Source organism: Pinus tabuliformis, chromosome Q (genome assembly GCF_031772625.1).
Source record: "Pinus tabuliformis cultivar Carrire ecotype Pingquan chromosome Q, CPIR1, whole genome shotgun sequence".
Lineage (NCBI taxonomy): Eukaryota > Viridiplantae > Streptophyta > Pinopsida > Pinales > Pinaceae > Pinus > Pinus tabuliformis.
This window is the reverse complement of record NC_142296.1, coordinates 415,074,978-415,096,499: the sequence shown is the minus strand read 5'-3', so window position 1 is coordinate 415,096,499 and position 21,522 is coordinate 415,074,978. Positions and strand designations below refer to the sequence as shown.

Sequence of the window (21,522 nt, the reverse complement as noted above, 5' to 3'; positions counted from 1 at the left end):
TCTCTGGGATTATGGTATAAGTCCTTTTTACAAGCTCTTGGCTCAACTCCTACTGTTTTACACAGAAACAATGGGTTCAGACACCATGTCATTCCCTGGCTCTTGAAGCTCTGGCTCTTGGCTCTGGCTCTTGGCTCTAGGTTTTGGCTCTTGGCTCTGACTCTGGCTCTTCGGCTTTGGCTCTGGCTCTTCGGCTCTGGCTTCTTTGGCTCTTTGTCAGTTACAGCCCTCTGGCTTTCCACTTGAATTCTAAGTGACTCACTCGGCTGCGTGCACTTCAGCTTTCGCTTTCTGCGCTACTTGTTTGGCTGCTGCCTTTTTGCGCTTCTCTCTTACGCCTTAGCTTCCTGCTTTGGCTTCGCTTTGAACTTATGCTCAGTTTCAGCAACAACTCCAACAACAACCCCAACTCCTGCCAACCCCTTGCGATTAAGCTCTCAGGCTTTCTTTAAGGCATTTCTAGCTTTTCAACTTCCTCAGCGGTTCCCCTGTCAACCGTGATCATGAGGAATCATTCCTCTTCTCGGCTCTGCCTCTTCGCGCTTCAAAACGCATCCCTGTTGCAGAAACGCCCGCCTGCAACGTGGCACAGGGAATGATGGCTGTTTTCCCATGGAAAATGAACCGACGACCTCTTTTCAAGTGAAAATCCACCAAATACTACGTTTCAGGCTTGAAATGGAAATACACAGGAAAAGCATTATCGGGCGCGAAATCCGGACGTGAAAGTCCATGGAATCACCCCTAAAATCCCTATCGGGTTCACCTTCCATCGCATATCGCAATCGCTTCAGCGACATGGCCAATGGCCAAAAAATCCCTTAAATGGGAAATGCAAAGGAAAATCCGAATTCCCGGATTTGAAACTTTATGAAATCGAGCTTTTAAACCCCATCGGGTCCGGTCCTGATCGCAATCGCAAGTCGCAACAGCTTGGGGGCTTCCCCTTTGGGTGTGCCGATCCATCGATATCGCAATCGCACTATCGCATCAGCCCGGGACCTTTGCCTTATGGGTGCATATGCCTGCCTCCGACCCGATTTGCCGATCCAATCCGATCATCGGAGATCACTGATCGAGGGTCCCTTCCGCCCGACCTTAAGTCCTCCTCTTGGCCTTATGCGATGTGATTTCTTCAAATAGCCTTTTAGGCCATTTTTAAAGGATCTTTGCCTCTTTTCCCGAGAACAAGGGGGAACTTCTTTTTGTGATAACTTCTCCATCTGAAGTCTATTTTCGCCCATTCAAGTTGCGTTGGATTCAGAATGAGGAGATCTTTGCAATGAGACTATTTTCGAGAGCAACCCGCGACTTTCATTTTCCTCTGATTTACAAAGGATTTGTGCCATTTGACACCTTTTACCTCTTATATGAAGTCTTTTAGACTTAGAGGTTTATCCAGGATCCATTTTTGGATCAAGTGCAGAGGTCAGAGAGGAAACACTTGTCAGCGGCAGAGGGAGCTTCAACATCAGTAGTTGTCTCTAGCCCAAGAGGGAGGTCAGATTGGGAGATCAGTTACTTACTTCTCAGTGACTGAGTTGCAGTCCAACAGTGGGCAACACAATACAACATGATGAGAGGAGGTGCAGTGCGGATGCAGTGCTGGGAGAAAAGGACCAACAACAGCATGGATGTAGAGGGAGCTATCGTACAGATACAACAGTGGCAGTGGCAGAACCATGGGCTACAGTACAGGATACAACAGTGCAGAGGGTGTTGGGCAGGAAGGCTTAGCATCAGCGCATCTACTGATGCCTGGTAATCAGAGTAATACTCAGTGAGGAGTATTGCTAGAGCACAATCCTTGCTAAGAGGGAGTGTTGATTTGGGGTAGCATCGGATGTGCTCTAGCCATGAAATTTGGTGGAGAGGTTGGGGCACATGAGATCTCCAATATCCAGAAAGGGTTTGGGCAAATTCTAAACAGTCTAGGAGATATTAAAACAATTAATATTTTTAATGGAGTCCCTAAGTCTAAACTTAGGGAAATTAAAATATTAATGTGGATTAATATAAAACTGTGTTAGAATGGTCCAAAAGACATGGATCAAGCTAGATCTAATCTTACCGTCGATTAGGGACTTAATCTCGGCCGTTGATATGTCAACGAGAAAAGTATAAGAGGAGACTTGTGGGTCACTTGGAGAACACACTAGATGATCAGTCATTCTATTCTCTAGAGCGAGGTTTGTTAAGAGAGATAGAGTTAGTGATCAGAGAGCAGCTGAGGGGCATTGAGTATAGAGAAACAGAGAAGCAGAGATAGTGCCGGGAGAGCAGTAGAGCAGCCAAAGAGAGTGATGCAGGAGCAGCCAGTGCTCACGCAGGGCCACACAGAGGCAGCTAAGTGTTGCGCAGAGAACCAGATAGGTTAGTGTAGTTGACGCAGGGCCAGTGCTGAGCTAGGAGAGGCTGACGCAGTCCAGATTGGGCAGACGTTGGGGTTTCTGGGGCAGATTGGTGTTGAGTAGCTGCCGGAAGGATTATCCGAGGTTTCAGTGAGTAGATTTGTCAAAAACAAAGAGGTATTACTGCCAAGGAAATTCTCTGTTGGGTAGGCCAGTTTCGGCACCCAGACTGTACTCTGATATTGCTTAATAAGAAAACCCTCAGATAGTTGCACAAGTTTTCCCACATTAGGTTTTTCCAAGGACATTAGTCCAAAAATAATGGTGTCATATGGTGTGGTTGTTGCTGTTTCTTTAAGTTGCTGATCTGTAATATGTTGAGCATGCACTAGTGTTTATTTTCACTATTTACATTGTAAATAACTTGTTAAGGAAAATAACAAGTAGGTAGGAATAAATCAGATAAAGTGCATGAAGGGTTTCTAACTAATTGAACTTAGAAACTTCAACACTAAATGTGTGGCACAAATAATATAAATACAAGTGAGGTTGATTCACCGGGAGAGTAGTAGAGCAGCCAAAGAGAGTGATGCAGGAGCAGCCAGTGCTCACGCAGGGCCACACAGAGGCAGCTAAGTGTTGCGCAGAGAACCAGATAGGTTAGCGTAGTTGACGCAGAGGGTTAGAGAGTTGACGCAGGGCCAGTGCTGAGCTAGGAGAGGCTGATGCAGTCCAGATTGGGCAGACGTTGGGGTTTCTGGGGCAGATTGGTGTTGAGTAGCTGCCGGAAGGATTAACCGAGGTTTCAGTGAGTAGATTTGTCAAAAACAAAGAGGTATTACTGCCAAGGAAATTCTCTGTTGGGTAGGCCAGTTTCGGCACCCAGACTGTACTCTGATATTGCTTAATAAGAAAACCCTCAGATAGTTGCACAAGTTTTCCCACATTAGGTTTTTCCGAGGACATTAGTCCAAAAATAATGGTGTCATATGGTGTGGTTGTTTCTGTTTCTTTAAGTTGCTGATCTGTAATATGTTGAGCATGCACTAGTGTTTATTTTCACTATTTACATTGTAAATAACTTGTTAAGGAAAATAACAAGTAGGTAGGAATAAATTAGATAAAGTGCATGAAGGGTTTCTAACTAAGTGAACTTAGAAACTTCAACACTAAATGTGTGGCACAAATCATATAAAAACAAGTGAGGTTGATTCATTTCAACTCATCTCATCATCTCTCATTCTTCTCTCTCTCCTTGTATGATTGGGTATACACAAGGAAGAGGATCTCTCACTTGTGGGAAGCAAGACGACGCAGGCTAAAAGAGGACGTAGAAATTGTTGACTGCATTGACCGAGGCAGCAAAATGCATCTTTGACCTACGTTGACCAAGCATTGACTCATCAAGGGTGCGGTTTTGGTGTGGCTGCCTCTCCTAGGCAGGCCACAGATTTTGGCGCAAAACCTGAGGCAATCTGACTGCTAGTTTGACCAGCGTTGACTGCCCTAGTTTTGGGCAGCAGGTTGACTTTAGTCAACAACAGTTTGACTGTGTTTTTGGGGTTGTTCAAGCGTTGTTTCTTCAGGCTGTTCGAGGGCTAGTTGACTGGAAATTGACCAAGCATATTGGAGGTCAATTTCAACTTGTTTGACCAAGTTTGACTTTGCTAATCTAGGGTTTGCTGCTGCTGATATAAACTTACAAAATAATGATTTTGTACTATTTCTCTTTGCTAAACTATTGAAGATAAAAGAAGATTTGATCAAAGGGATTCCTCGCATTGGGGTTTGTGCCTGGCTAGCTGCGACATCTTGTGTCTCTTGTCTTGGCTTGTTTTCTGTTGATCATTTAATGTTCTATCTGTACTTTACTTAATGTATATGTGATTGCTAATCTGTGGCTAATAAGAAGAAAAGAAGTAAACTGCTATAAGCATAGAATATACCCTAATTTAACATGGTATCAGAGCTGAGGTGAAGACAAAGCCCAAGCAAGAGAAAGAGCAAGAGCAATCACCGAAGAGAAGGTTAGCAAGGCTATCCTAAAAACTTCATGGGGTCCTCAGCACTCTTCCTCGCCGAAGACAAGCTCTGTGAGAAGTTTGATTATCACGGATGGAAGATGTCTCTCGATCTGACTTTAGAAGATCAGGAAGTCTTGGACCATGTGAGAGGCAATATTGTTGCGCCTCCATCAAATGCATCTGTTGCTGCCAAAAGCAAGTGGTCCAAGGGAGAAGTCAAAGCAAGGAAGATCATCCAGGACTCTATCAACAAGCGCCTGGTGGCCTATGTTTCCAAGCTGACAACCTCCAAGGAAATCTACGATAGACTGGTGAGTTTATTTAAAGTTAATGATGCAATTCAAGTTTTGTTCCTTAGAAATAAGCTGAAGGAAATTAAGAAGGGCAAAGATGAGAGTATGCAAGCATATTTCTAAAGGATCGCCGAGATCAAGAATGATCTCCTATCTATTGGGGAAGTAGTTCCTGACAGGGAAATGACTATCACAACTCTTGGAGGACTGCCACTTGAATGGTATATATTCAGGACTACTCTTCTCAACAATAATGTCATCCCAGGATTTGAGGAATTGATGGCTAGATGTATTCAAGAAGAGACAAGGATGGAAGAGCAAGAAATGTTCGCACTTAAAGGCCATCCCTCTGCCTTTTCTTCTCATGCTAAAAGAAGAAACAATTCTAGGGCTAAATCCAAAGGAAAGGCTGGACCAAAGGGTGGAAGAAAAGGTCGATGTTACAATTGCAACAAAATGGGCCACTATGCGAGGGAGTGCCCTGATAAAAGGGACTCACACCATGATGATGACCAAAATCACTCTCAAGGCAATCAAAGTAATGGCAGACCCAATGGCAGAGGCAAAAGAAATGCCAGAAATCAAGGAAGAGGACAACCCTTCAAGAAGGCAAGAAACTCCAAGTATGAATCCAATGTTGTTAACAATAAGCACGATGAATATTGTCTAACAGCGACCCTCTTTACCACTGCTCCCCTGGATTCAATGGGAAATTGGCTTATTGATAGTGGTGCCTCAAGGCACTTCACTGGTTACAAAGAAGCTCTCTCCAATTTGATAGAAAAGGAGACCAACCTGGAAATTGTTCTTGGGGACAACGCAAAATATCCCGTGAAAGGCGTAGGGAATGTCACTCTTCAATTGAATCAGGGTAATACAATTCATTTGCAAGAAGTCCTATATGTACTTGATCTCAAAAAGAACTTGGTGTCCGTTTCGGCAATGGAGGACAAAGGCTACAAGGTAACCTTCATTGATGGCAAGGTATGTGTATGGAAAAAGAATTTTAAGGAAGCTTTCACTCTTGGGTTTCGAGTTGATTCATTATATCAGGTCAGAGGAAGTCCGCTGGGTGTCATGTCTTGTGACACATCACTTCAGTCTGAACTATGGCATCAAAGGTTTGCTCACCTTCATTATAAAGCTCTACCCAATGCAAGACAAATGGTGACAGGGATGCCCGAGTTCCGAGTAGAGCAAGAAGGTGTATGTCCTGGATGTGCCGAAGGAAAGCTCAAAAGGGGACCATTCCCCTCAAGCCAAAGCAAGACCTCCGATATATTGCAGTTGGTTCACTCAGACATATCTGGTATGATGCTTGTGAACTCTTTGGGAGGATATTTATATTACCTCACTTTTATAGATGATTATTCTCGCAAGACTTGGATATACTTCTTGAAAAAGAAGGATGAAGTGTTCACTTGGTTTTTTCACTTCAAAGCCTTGATCGAGAATCAAACCGAAAAGAAGATCAAGATCTTAAGGACTTGTAATGGGACTGAGTATGAATCCAATGAGTTCCATGACTTCTGCAAAGAGGCTGGCATTAAGAGGGAGACTACAACACCATATACTCTTGAGCAGAATGGTGTGGCGGAAAGGAAGAATCGTACGATTGTGGAAGCTGTTCATGCTATGCTTCACGATTAAAGACTTCTAAAGTTTCTATGGGCTGAAGCTGCGAATACCGCCGTATATGTGCAAAACCGATGCCCTCATCAAGCATTGGGTTCCAAGACTCCCGAAGAAATGTTCACTGGTAAGAAACCTGATGTATCTCATTTTAGAATTTTTGGAAGTTCGGTATATTTTCATGTGCCAAAGGAGAAGAGAAACAAATTGAGTGCATCTAGAAAGAAAGGAATCTTCGTGGGCTATAACGAAAACATTAAGGGTTATAGAATCTATGTGGCTGGTCAAAGGGAAATTGAGATTAGCCATGATGTCACCTTTGACGAAGATATGGCTCTTAGCAAAGTTGACAATTTTCCTACTCAAAGGGGATCTAAAGAAGCTGACACCAGGGAACCCAAGGAAAAGGAAGATGAGACGATGCCCGATGTGGAAGAACCTATGGATCCTATTGATCCCCCTCTGCAAGACCCTTCCTCTTCTAGGAAGAGGCCTTCATGGCTTAGGGGGACACTTGATGATGCTGAAGGGCACATTGCACCCAGGGGAACCTTTCGGGAAAGTAAGAAGCTGACCAGGTATCAGGGATACTTGACCATCACGAGCACAATCATCCAAAATGAGCCTTCGTCATTCGCAGAAGCTGTTAAGCATCAAGTATGGAAGGATGCTATGACTGAGGAATATGAGTCCATCATGAAAAATGATGTCTAGGATGTGGTCCCCAGATCCCAAGACAAAGTAGTTGTCACTTCGAAATGGCTTTACAAGATAAAGCATGCAGTTGATGGAAGTGCGGAAAAGTATAAGGCTCGTTTTGTCGCTCGTGGCTTCTCTCAGAAGGAAGGTATAGACTATGACGAGATATTTGCACCTATGCTCGATATACCACCATCCGCTCGATCATAGCCCTTGCTACTTTGCAAGGATGGAACCTACATCAGATGGATGTCAAGATTGCGTTCTTGCATGGTTCGATCAAAGAGGAGGTCTATGTGGAGCAACCCGAAGGATTTGAGATTCATGATTGAGAATCTCATGTGTGCAGGTTGAAGAAGGCCCTCTATGGGCTGAAGCAAGCAACCCGAGCGTGGTATGAGAGGATCAGTAGCTACTTGATGAAGTTGGGATTCACTAGGAGTGAAGCCGACCCTAACCTTTACTTTAAGGTTGAAGATGACAATCCTCTCATACTGGTGCTGTACGTTGACGACCTCTTTCTAATAGGTGCGGACCCTCTCATTCACAAATGTAAGAGGGAGTTGGCTTTTGAATTTGAGAAGAAGGACCTAGGACTGATGCACTATTTCCTAGGACTAGAAGCCTGACAGAAGCCAGGGGAGATTTTCCTATCTCAAGGAAAATATGTGGTGAAGATATTGGAGAGATTCGGTATGGTGGATTGCAAGCCCGTGACTACCCGATGGAGCTTGATTTCAAGAAGTTAAGCGGTAGTGCTATCGGACCCGTTTTACGAAATGCTATCGAGTATTGTCAACTCATCGGAGCATTGATGTTCTTGGTGAACTCTCGTCTGGATATATGTTTTGCAGTCAACACGTTGAGTCAACATATGGTTGAGCCTCACCACTCACATTGGATTGGTGCCAAGAATCTGTTGAGATATCTTTGTGGCACAATCACTCATGGTTTGAGATACACTGCCGGAGATGTGAGACTACATGGATATACCGATGTTGATTAGGCAGGCGGTGTGGTGGGCCGAAAGAGCACTTCTTGGTGTTGTTTCTCTTTGGGATCTTCCTCGATATCCTGGATGAGCAGGAAGCAGAAGTCAGTGGCTTTGAGAACTGCCGAGGCAGAGTATATTGCTGCTAGTATGGCCTCTTGGGAGGTGGTCTGGTTGCGAAATCTCTTCAGTACGCTGTTTGGATTGACATTGGATACCACCGTGATCTTGTGTGACAACCAGAGCGGGTTTCGTTTATCAGAGAATCCCGTATTTCATGATCGCTCCAAGCAAATCGATATTAGGTACCACTGTATTCGGGATATGGTGCAACGGGGAGCAATAAGGCTCCAACATATCGGTACAGATGGACAGGTTGCTGACATTTTGACGAAGCCCCTGGGAAAGGTCAAATTCTGGACTTTCCGAGAATGCCTTGGTGTTGTTCAGAGACCCTCTTATGAGGGTTGAGTATGATGTATTGAGCTTTGGGAGCTCTAGGGGGGTGTGGGGGACTTCTTGGAGCGACATGCGACCACAGGGCGACTCACCATCCCTTGGTGGTGCACTATGTACAGGGTGAAAGGTTCAACCTTCCCCTATGACAACCCGTGGTGACTGTAGGATAGGATGATTAGTTCTCTTGTGGGCTAGGATGATTAGTTCTCCTGTGGGCCAGGATGATTAGTTCTCCTGTGGCGATTGTTGGACAGGATGATTCGTTCTCCTGTGGATAGGATGATTAGTTCTCCTGTTGAGGCATCCTACCCATGCAGTCTGGGACTCATGGGAAGTACCTCTCATCTGATCAATGAGTAGGGAAATAGGGTTAGGGACCATTAGTAGTACTATCGATGGATGCATCGTTGTATCTACCATACTCCGTATGCTAGGATGACCTCCATTGATCTGGGATCAACGAGAGTGGTATGACACACTCTGACACTGACTTCGGATCAGTGGAGGATGGTATGATACATCCTCGATCATTTCTTCTTCTTCATAGTTCGACCAGAGCAGTGCAGGGCAGTGCATTTGATGGCTGGGATAGTAGCGACGGTCAGATGGATTGCAGATGGAGTTCTCCCTAGTTGAGAGGGAGTGTTAAAATTGGCAACTAGGGCCAAACTCCATGTGGGTCACCTCATTTATGGCAATTGATATTTTTCCTAGATTCCTCTTGTCGAGAGGTGTAGGATTGATCTAAAGATCATCCGATTCCGACAAGTATTTATGGAGATATGAATTTATTTGTAATTACTTGACAAATTGTCAAGGTCGGCCAACAACTAAATGTGTGGCACAAATCATATAAATACAAGTGAGGTTGATTCATTTCAACTCATCTCATCATCTCTCATTCTTCTCTCTCTCCTTGTATGATTGGGTATACACAAGGAAGAGGATCTCTCACACGTGGGAAGCAAGAAGACGCACGCTGAAAGAGGACGCAGGAAAGAGGATGCAAAAATTGTTGACTGATTTTGACTAAGGCAGTAGAAGGCATCTTTGACCTGCATTGACCAAGCGTTGACTCATTAAGGGTGCAATTTTGGTGTGGTTGCCTCTCCTAGGCAAGGCACGGAAACTGAGGCAATCTGACCTCTGGTTTGACTAGTGTTGACTGACCTAGTTTTGCGCAGCAGGTTGACTTCAGTGAATAGCAGTTTGACTGTGTTTTTGGGGTTGTTCAAGGGTTGTTTCTTCAGGCTGTTCGAGGGCTATTTGACCGGAAATCGACCAAGCATATTGGAGGTCAATTTCAACTCGTTTGACCAAGTTTAACTTCGTTGATCTAGGGTTTGCTGGTGCTGATATAAAATACAGAATTCTGATTTTGTACTATTTCTCTCTGCTGAACTGTTGAAGATAAAGGAAGATTTAATCAAAGGGTTTCCCCGTATTAGGGTTTATCCCTGGCTAGCTACCACATCTTGTGTCTCTTGTCTTGGCTTGTTTTCTGTTGATTGTTTAATGTTCAATCTGCACTTTACTTAATGTATATGTGATTGCTAATCTGTGGCTAATAAGAAGAAAAGAAGTAAACTGCTCTAAGCATAGAACATACCCTAATTTAACACTCTTCGACCTCAATTTTAGACCCACACTTTTGATTGTGATTCTCGGCCCTATGCGGCAACCCTAGATTGCACGTGTGACAAGAATATGGAGAAAATGGTCTCTTTTCTCCTTCGCTTGGGAAGGAGTTCCTTCTTCAATAATTCAACTTGTATACTAGAGTGAAATTACCCCAAAACTGGACTTCATGTAGGGACTGTAATTCGGCCTTGCTACCGCTGTACGGATGCCCTAATTTTCTCTTTGGACGTGTGAAAACTTCAGCCCAAAGACAATAAAAAACCTAGATTATTTCTTCCTTTAATCTTCTTCTTCTTTGCTGGATTTCAGTCTTCTTATTTTCTCTTGAACAATCTTGTGTGAGCTACTTGGATCCCTTCAAAAGTGGTTGACTAGCCTCATATGTATAGGCTTCCTGTCCTAGCTTATATGCCGACTTGTCACTGTCTCTAGGCCGACTTGACACTTGGAAAGGCCGACTTGTCTTGAAGCATTATGACAAGGTCTTAGAGGGTCTTTGACTCTATTTTGACTCAAATAAAATTTTCTTTACAATATGTAACATGCCCAAAAGGGTCTTTCATACACGACAATGACTCAATTGACTTGTAGACTCAATGACAAGCCCTGGAAGCACTCAATAGGTGCTTGAACTATAAATCAAAGAACCTTGAGCATGAAACCCATGCCTCAGGAATAACAATAATAATTTTATTTCTCTTTACATCAAATACCTAAAATCATGATTACATATGTCATTATGAACACCGAACCTAGTTACATATTTCATCACTCCCTCTTAACAAGGGAGGTATTCATAATCCATACAAGGTACTTGTACATTCCCAAACTAAAGAATTCTCATAAGAAGAGTCGGATTGGTAAGTCATTTCATAAGCTACTTCCTTTGCTTATGCTAGAGCATCTCATCATACCAACTAGCATTGTCACATAGCAAGGTGTTGACTAACACAAGGTGGAATGATTAGCGAGACGCTTCTTCCAATTAGAGGTGAACCTTCTAATGAGTATTTCAACGGAGGATCTTGATTATCCTCATCCTGCAAATGCTCCTTCCTGATGATGATATATGATGAATTCTTTCTATCTTCTATCATGCTAGATGACTTTCTTCCAATCCATATACACTACTTATGCTTTCAATGAGGTTACCATGAGCTACTTCGTTTCTATGATGACTGCTACAAACATGTAGGCTTCTACTTCAACTATTATTTCAAGCTTCTATAATGATGTCATGAGCTCTTGCTTCAATCGTATGCTTCTAATATGATGCATCCTATCATCCTTACAATGCTTCTCATCTTGACTGCAATTTTTAACCATAGTAGAGGTCTTTTCACCTCCTACTTTTCCTTGCTATGTATCTAAAGACCTTAATAGTGAAGATCTATCCCTTCCTTCTTGGATTTCTTCTCATCAGGTTCTTCTACTTCTTCGGCGATATGGGTTTCAATTCTTTCTTTTCTTTTCTTGTTATCCTTCTTGGGTTTAGGACAATTTCTCTTGAAATTCCCATATTCCTGAGAACCATAGCATTGGATCTTTGACATATCGATCTTCTTCTTTTTCTGAGGGGCAAACTTCCCAAATTTTCCTTTTCTCCTAGACATGGCAACAAATGCTTGTGCTTGTTCATCTAATCCTACATTACTTTTTGTCGTTAACCTGGTTTCTTCAATCTTTCATAATGACCAGAGTTCACTGAATGGGGTGGCTTTCTTCTTTCTATAGATGCTTAATACAAAGTTGCCCCATTCATCAGGTAGTGCATTGAGCACAACGGTGGTCATTTCTTTGTCAGGCATTATTTCCCCCAACTCTTCTAGTTGGTTTCTTATTTGTGACCCCCTCATAAGATATGAGGCTATCCCTTCTTCCCTTGATACCTTCATCTTATATAACTCGTTTCTCAAAGATATCAGTGATCACTTCTCCTACATTGCTTACGGAGAACAATTCTACCAGCGTATCATAGATTTCTTTGAATCTTCCAACTTTGCCACATAAGGGATGAGGGAATTCTTGATAGATTCTATAAGGATTCTTTGAGCCCTTATCTCCCCCTTCATGTATTTCGCTAGAGCTTGAGCTTCTTCTTTTGGTGGTTTAGTAATTGAACCCTTAACATGTCCAATGGCTTCATTTTCTATGAGGACCAAATCTGTCCTCTTCTTCCATGCAAGGAAACTTGATGACCCAACCAACTTGGTGCTCTCCTTGCAAATTGAAGTCATTTTGATAGTAGATTCAGATATAGATACTTGTCAAGTGAAGATGCTCCTTGATGATGATATCTTCAACTTGATGCCTTTCTTGACTTCGATGATAGTTGATGATGATGACAATATTTCTTCTTCTAGATATGTCCTTCAAATATGCTTGAGATGAGATTCTTGCTTCAATGAGAGGGAGATCACCTTGATGTATTTGATGATGATGGCAATGCTTCTCCTTGCTTCCTTGGGATGTAGAAGTGTATAATATGGAAACTTCAATATGCTTCTAATGTATAGTCCTTCTTGAAAATAAAGTCTTTGAGGTCTTCTTCTCTTTTAGTTGTGATGATCCTTGTGATGTGATGAATGATCCTCCTTGATGCTCCTTAGATTGCTTGGCCCTTATGTATCCTTTCTTGATGGTTCGATGTCCTCTTTGATGTCTTGACCTTTCTTGATATTCCTTTTGATGGTCCTTCTATAAGCTGCCTTTCCTTGTCTTGTCACCTTAGCTTTGATACCATGTTGAGAAATCTATGGGTAGTAGTTTAGGTGATTTCTCTTACTTTGATAACTACTTGTGATGTATTTTTACTTAACTTGATTAGCTTCTTCATTCACTTGATTATAATTAGTGTTAGATATCATTTTTGGGATTCAACTGCGTTAAGTAAGTCATTCAGTATGACCATTTCCATGAGAGGTAGTCGTAAAGTGACTAATATCTCATGATTTTTGAATAGTTCACTTAGCACTCATTGCATCGGGTGATGCTCACAGGGGTGAAGAAGTGGGATTGAAACTAGTGAAATGTGGAGAACGAATCACATAGCATCAATCATCACTTCCGGGGCTTGCACCCGGTAACCAGGACTTCCCAGGAGGTCACCCATCCCAGAACTCCTCTGGCTCAAGCGCGCTTAACTGTGGAGTTTTTCCCCACAATCAAGCCCACTTAGCTTGCTACCCCATTTGCAAAACCTTAGCAAGTATTGTGCCTCATGAACCATTCAGGTAGAGATCCCTTGACTCTTTTTGAATTAGTGTTTTTATCATCAAACAACTACCAAACAATAAAGAACAATGAGACAAGAGTACATAAGATATAGGCAATCAGCTAGGGCCAAAACCTCTCCACTTGAGAGGAAAAACCACAAGAACTTTTCTCTTCTTATGGAATTTCAAATGACGAATTCCAAGACCTATAAACTTTAACCAAGACCCCTCCAAGACCAAGTCAAACCTCTCACAAATGAGCTCCTATTCTACAAAGTCAATGATAGTCAAGCTAGCCTTCCAACATCTGCTTGCTTACTCTTTGACCTCAATTTTAGACCTACACTTTTGACTGTAATTCTCGGCCCTCCTACAACAACCCTAGCCCGCATGTGTGATAGGAATATGGAGAAAATGGTCTCTTTTCTCCTTTGCTTGGGCAAGAATTCCTTCTTTAGTAATTTAGCTTGTATACTAGAGTGAAATTACCCCAAAACTCGACTTCATGTAGGGACTGTAATTTGACCTTGCTGCCGCTGCATGGATGCCCTAATTTTCTCTTCGCACATGTGAAACCTTCAACCCGAAGACAGTCAAAAACTTAGATTCTTTCTTCCTTTAATCTTCTTCTTCTTCACTAGATTTCACTCTTCTTATTTTTTCTTGATCAAACTTGTGTGGGCTACTTGGATCCCTTCAAAAGTGGTCGACTAGCCTCATATATATAGGCTTCCTGTCCTAGCTTATAAGCCGAATTGTCAATGTCTCTAGGCCGATTTGACACTTGGAAAGACTGAATTGTCTTGGAGCCTTATGGCAAAGTCTTGGAGGGTCTTTGACTCTATTTTGACTCAAATAAATTTCTCTTTACAGTATGTAACATGCCCAAAAGGGTCTTTCATACATGACGATGACTCAATTGACTTGTAGACTCAATGACAAGCCCTAGAAGCACTCAATTGGTGCTTGACCTATAAATCAAATAACCTTGAGCACGAAACCCATGCCTCAAGAATAATAATAATAATTTTATTTCTCTTTACATCAAATAATAATTTTATTGCTCTTTACATCAAATACATAAAATCATGATTGCATATGTCATTATGAAGACCGAACCTAGTTACATATTTCAACATTCATTTCTTCAATTAGCAATCTTTTCAACAATAATTAATTCCTCCAATACTTAATAGTAGTTGAAGATAGAACAATGAATTCAATGACAATAGGAGACAATCAAAGGATCAACAAGAGACACCAATTTGGTCAAAGACCAGGGAAAAACCCCACAAGGGGGAAAACCCTTTGAAATTCTACTTTTATTAGATTGTCTTCAAATGTTCAGCAGAGAGTACAAGGAGCTCAAATCCATAAACAACAATCAAAGTCAAAATTTTGACTTGTCCAACAAATCAATCAAACAGTATCCAAAATATGAGCCATTAGTCAAATCTTGTCAAAGTCAATGGTAGTAGTAGAAAGTGGTCAACGGTCAACTATCCTCTAAATGAACATGGTCAACAGTCAAAGAATGCGCCCTGCTTAGCTGGTCAAAGTGCCACAAAAACAGTCCCAAAATTCTCTTTCAATCTTGGTCAAAATCAAAGTCAAAGGTAGTCGAAACCTTAGTTACTAGTCTGATGTCAACCACAATCAAAGTGCCAATAATTTTTCGATTTTTGTGCCAAGAAATAGCCCTCCAAAACAATCCAAAAACGCAAGTCAAAATAGGTCAAATCATGCCCAATCTCCAAAAGTCAAAATTGGTCAAAGTGTCGGTCAAAACAAATTTTGTCCTCCTACAATTTTCTCCTTCCTCTTGCTCGCACGTGTGAAGAGATTCTTGCAATTTTCATATGTATCGAACCCAAGAAGAGAAGATGAGATGATGTGAAGATGATATGAAGATGATGTCTCAAATGAGGCTCCTTGACTTGTATTTATAGGTGTTGGAGGAGGGGCAATTTGTCTTCTAGGCTGACTTGAGCAAATGTGTCATTGTAGTCTTGACTTCAAAAGTACATTTTCCCTTATCGAAATTCAGTGCTTCAAAGGTCAATTTTGGTCCTTTCAGAAAGAGGAATCTAGTCCAATGATTGGAATTTGTCACTAAGCTGCGAAATTAACACTCCCTTTGAACTAGAGAGGAATTCCAACTACATCATGTGATCATTGCAAGTATCAAATCATGTCTCATCTCTACTCGACTTTATCCATTGAATCATTCCCAAATCTAAAGGAGAAGAATCATAGGGGAGCTTCAACTACCACCCTTTGTACTGAGCAATAGGCGAGATACAACTTATCAAGCAAGGATCACAACCATCCCATTATGCAATCAATGGGCGAGATACCACTTGCTATAAGAGGTAAGGATCACATCCATCCTATTGCCTACCAATCTTCCCAACACTGACCTTCAAGGCTCATGTGGTTGAACACTTGCATCATAATCCGAGCTTGGGTGAGGTACCTGAGTTACCAAAGGTAAGGATCACACAACCCCAAGCCTCCTCAACTCGTTGGCCAGATGGGGAGAGACAATCCCAACAAGCTTGACTTGTGTGTATGATGCCAACTGGGGTATACTCTGCTAGACCAAGATAGGGGTAGATACTTGACTTGTCATAACGGACAAGGATCAAGCACACCCTATGGGTGACAATATGGGAGATACTCGAGCTACTACAAGAGTAGAGATCACGCACACCTATTATCCAGAGATCCCTCAACCCCAGGAGCCCTCAATGCTCCATTTTCACCTTGAGAGCTCAACCAAGGGGGAAGAGCTATGCTCTGTGTTCTCGATTAACGAAGCCCCTTATCCGGAGGGGTCACATCCATCAGTCCAAGCTGCTATTTGAAGACCATGAACTTCCCTTTCGACAAAGCCTTGGTGAGAATACTTGCTATCTGCTCATCTGTCGATATATGATGGAGTCTAATGGCTCCTCTTTGCACCTTGTCTCGAATGTAATGGTACTTGACCTCTATATGCTTGGACTTGTCATACAATATGTGATTTTCTGCCAATCGAATCCCACTCTTGTTGTCACAATATATCACAGTAGTCTCCAAGACCTCCTCAAACAAATCTCCAAAGAGCTTCCTCAACCAAACTGCCTCACAACTAGCCATGCTAGCGACAATATACTATGCCTCGGCGGTACTCAAAACTACAAACTTATGTTTCCTGCTCATCCAAGCTATCATGGCGGATCCAAGGCTGAAACAACATCCTGAAGTTCTCTTCCTGTCAACAGTGTTTCCTGCCCAATCAACATCGGTATATCCATGAAGTATCACGTCTTTGGCAGTGTATCTCAAACCAAGGGTAATTGTCCCATGCAAATATCTCAGAATGTGTTTGTCAGCAACCTAATGTGCATGGAGAGGCTCGGTCATGAATTGACTCAGGGTGTTTGTTGCATAGCATATGTCTAGATGGGTGTTCACCAAGAACATCAGAGCCCCAATCAATTGTCTATAATCGGATGGATTCACCAAATTAGGTCGTGAAACTTCTCCACATAGCTTCTTGAAATTCATTTCCATCGGTGTGGCCAGGGACTTAGATTTTGTCATTCCAAATCTCTCCAACAACTTTACGACATATTTTCCTTGTGAAAAGAAAATCTCACCAGGCCTTTGCCACACCTAAAGGCCTAGGTAGTAGTGCATGAGTCCAAGGCCCTTGATCTTTAATTCAGAGGCTTGTTTCCTCTTACACTCAATCATTAGGGGCTCACTACTTGTCAAGAATAGATCATCAACATATAGAACTAAAATCAAAGGCATACCTTGGACCACCTTGAAGTAGAGGGTGGGATCAACACTGCTTCTTGTGAATCCAAGCTTCACCAGGTAAACATCTTTGCGGGTGTACCATGCTCGAGGGGTTTGCTTCAAGCCATACAATGCCTTCTTCAACCTGCAAACATGTGTCTTTCGGTCCTTTACATCAAATCCTTATGGCTGCTCAACATAAACTTCTTCTTGTAACATTCCATGAAGGAATGTCGTCTTCACATCCATTTGATGAAGGGTCCATCCTTGATTTGCAGCAAGGGAAACTATTGAACCGATGGTGGTATATCGGGCCATAGGAGCAATGATATCATCATAATCTTCTCCCTCTTTTTGAGAGAATCCTCTTGCCACAACCCTCGCCTTACATTTGTCAATGCTTCCATTGGCTCCATGCTTGACCTTGAATAGCCATTTTGAAGTCACCATTGATTTTCCTTCCGAACTTAGCACAACATCTCATACGTCATTTTATATAGTGGATTCATATTCTTCGGCCATAGCATCCTTCCAGACTTGTTCTTTCACAACTTCTTCAAAGGAGTGAGGCTTAGCATGAATCATATTGCTTAATGCTACAACATATCCTTGATACCTGCATGACTTTTTGCTTTCTCTAAAAGTCCCTCTGGCGGGAATGTGTCTCTTGACATCTTGTAATGTGTCACGAAGCCAAAGTGGATTCTTCTTGGTAAGGGGATCACATGGAGGAGGATCCAAGGGGTCCATGGGCTCCATAGGATCATCAACTATGTCTCTTTTGGATTATGGTACGTAAGAACCTTCTAGAATATCCATGTCATCACTTTCCTTCTCAGGAGGAGGAGGCGGAGGAAGGTCCCTTGCTCTTCCAAGGGCAACATCTTCATCGAATGTTACATCCCTGCTAATTTCAACCTTCCTTTGACCAAAAATATATATTCTAAATGCTTTGGAATCTTCACAATACCCTACAAACATACCTTTTTTTCCAATGGCTTCCAACTTGTTTTTTTCCAATGGCTTCCAACTTGTTTCTTTTGTCTTTCGGCACATGGAAATATACGAGGCAACCAAATATCCATAGATGATCAATATCGGGTTTGACACTTGTGAATACTTCTCTGGGAGTCTTGTTGTCCAATGCTTGATGAGGAACCTTGTTTTGAACATATACCGTTGTATTCGTTCGTTCACCCCAAAGGAACTTCAACAACTTTTGATCATGGAGCATGGCCCAAGCAGCTTCCACAATAGACCTATTCTTTCTCTTAACCACTCCATTTTTTTCGGGATTATAGGGCACAATAGTCTCTTTCTTGATACCTTCCTTCTTTCAAAAATCTATGAATTCATTTGAAATGTACTCTCCATTGTTGTCAAACTTGAAGACCTTAATTTTCTTCCCTGTTTGATTTTCGATCAAAGCCTTGAAGTCCTTGAACATATCAAAGGCCTCATCCTTATGCTTCAAGTAATATATCCATGTCTTCCTTGAGAAATCATTGATGAAGGTTATGTAGTAGAGATGGCCACCAAGAGAATGTATAGGCATTGGTCCACATATGTCAGAATGAATGAGTTGGAGGATGTCATTAGTCTTATTCTTGCTAGAGGGGAATGGTCCCCTTGTCTTCTTTCCACTGGCACATCTTGGACATACTCCATCATGTTGAGCTTGAACATTAGGGATCCCAGAGACCAACTTTTTCAACTTCGGAAGAGCTTCATAATGTAGATGAGCCAATCTTCGGTGCCACAGTTCGCTTTGATGATTAGTATCATGGATCATTACTAGAATGGGTCTTCCAGTGACTCTATAGAGTCCATCAAATCTAGACTCCATTGTGAAAGCATCTCTCAGAGGGGATCCCATAGGCCAAGTAAGTACTTTTCCATTGATGAAGACAACCCTCATTCCTTTGTCCTCCAAGGCAGATATAGATACTAAATTCTTCTTCAACCCCGACACATACATCACATCAAAGGGCAAAATAGATTCCCTAGAGTCTAAATGAGTTTCTCACCTTTCTCAAATAATTCCTAGTAATTAACCAATTTTCCTAAGTTAGACTTAGGAAAAATTTAAATGATGGTCAAATAATTTTAATTAATTGAGATATCTCTTGGTGGAATTTCCAAAAACGATTTTTGGGTTTTGGAATTCTCTTGTCTTTTAGGCTCTCCACAAAGTTTGAGACTAGAACACCATCTGATGCTACAAAAACTAACAGAAATCTCATAATTTAAGAAGTCCCTTAAGGACTCATGTGGAGCAACTATGATATGCTATACCAAAGAAGGGGTAGATAGAAAAATTTATGTTACCTTAAAATGGAGCTCGAAATGATAACAATAGAATATGTCTCAAATTAAGAGGGAGTTGGCCATTGAATGTGATCTTGAACTAATGAAGCTTGATGAAATCTTATTTGTAAAAGTTTGATGATGATAGGTAGCTGATTGGTTCTTAATGAACTTGGTCTGAATATTTTCTTTGCAGTGAATACATTAAATTAGATGAAGCCAAAGTATGATCATTGGATACTCTTGTAGTACTGGTAATTATCATTTGAAGTATGTGGCAGGCAATGAGCTTAGGCTGCTGGGATACTCTGACTCTGATTCGACTGAAAGTGTTATCGATTGAAAGAGTACATTTGGTGTATGTTTTTGATTGGGCTTAGAAATGGTTTCTTGGATGAGTAGGAAACAGTGTTTTGGGGCAATTAGTACTACTAAAGCTAAATATATGGCAGCTTGCGCAGTTTGTTGTGAAGTAGTTTGGCTTCGGGAAATTGTTTACCTGAATGTTCGAGCAGGTGCTGTAATTGACCATGATATTTTGTGACAGTGAAAGCTGCATGGTAGGTTGAAGCACATTGGTATCAAGTGCCACTACACTTGTGACATGGTGCAGAAGGGAGCATAAAAGCTTCAGTACATCTCCACTAATGAGTAGACAACTGATGTCTTGACTACACCTCTTTCTAGAGGGAGATTTGTGTTTTTTAGTGATAAGTTGGGACTTGTGGAGCATGCCTCTTTGGCTAAGAGGGAGTAGTGACTTTGCTTGCATCATGATATTCTTCCTGTGCACTTGACCAAAATTAGGGATATCATCCCTGTGTCAAGTTGACAAGAATTAGGAAGAACGGTTTGAGACATGATATTCTTCCTGTGTCACCTGACCAGAATTAGGGATATCATCCTTGTGTCAAGTTGACCAAAATTAGGAAGAATTGTTTGAGAGATGATATTCTTCCTGTGTTACTTGACTAGAATTAAGGATATCATCCCTGTATCAAGTTGACTAGAATTAAGAAGTATGGTTTGGGAGATGATATTCTTCCTGTGTCACTTGACCAGAATTAGGGATATCATCCTTGTGTCAAGTTGACCAGAATGAGGAAGAATGGTCTGAGAGATGATATTCTTCCTGTGTCACCTGACCAGAATTAGGGATATTATCCCTGTGTCAAGTTGACCAAAATTAGGAAGAATGAGTCACTTGAACAGAATTAGGGATATTATCCTAGTGCCAATTTGATCAAAATTAGGAAGAATGGTTTCATGGACAAAGATTATTCCCGTGTCCTGTGTTGGGACCAGAATTAGGGATGTTATCCTTGTGTCAAGCACATTGACCATAATTAGGAAGAATTGTCCGGTGGGCAGACATTTTCCTGTGTCATGAACTGTGACCAGAATTAGCGAGATTATCCCTGTTTCAAGTACATTGACAAAAATTAGGAAGAATGGTATGGTAAACTGACATTCTCTCTCTGTCAGATTTGTGACTAGAATCAAGGATTTATCCTTGTGTCAAGTACTTTGACCAAATTAGAGAAAATAGTCCGAAACAGGCTATTTAGTTGGAGCCTCCCAACATCTTGCTTGGATCATTGTCTAAAGAGAGTGTGTTTTGGCATCCAGGCCTGGGTTGAGGCCATTTGGAGTTTCACCTAGACTATGTGCACTAGTCATGTGATTGTGAACAAGGACTAGTCTGGATACCATGAGGTTAAGGCGCTGATCGGATCATGGTGACTAGTTGATATTAATGTTGTACCAGAGGTATTGAGTGGATGCCATGATTATTATAGGTCAAGAGGATTGACGTAGATGATTGTGATGTTGGTAATGTTGATATTGATTTGATAATGATGCGAATCTAATCTTTCCTTGGAAAACTTTTCAATTAGTTGACACATTTTTAGACATTATGAATACCTCCCTAGCTAAGAGGGACTGTTGAAGAATGTAGCCATGGTCGGTCTTCATAATCCTTGATGTATTTATAATACTATGTAGAAACACGAAAGAAAATTAAATTTTTAATTAGAAAAAAGAAAATTAAAAGAAAGGAAATCAACAAATTCCTATCTAAGAGGAAGTGGTGAAGAATGTAGCTATGGTTGGTCTTCA

The 21,522-nt window shown here is 41.6% G+C and overlaps 1 protein-coding gene across 2 annotated transcripts in view; it reads left to right on the top strand.

Moving 5' to 3' along the window:
• The window catches only part of LOC149219956 (phosphatidylinositol-glycan biosynthesis class X-like protein), a 232,382-nt gene that overhangs the window by 101,325 nt on the left and 109,535 nt on the right, over positions 1-21,522 (top strand). The window lies entirely within an intron of this gene.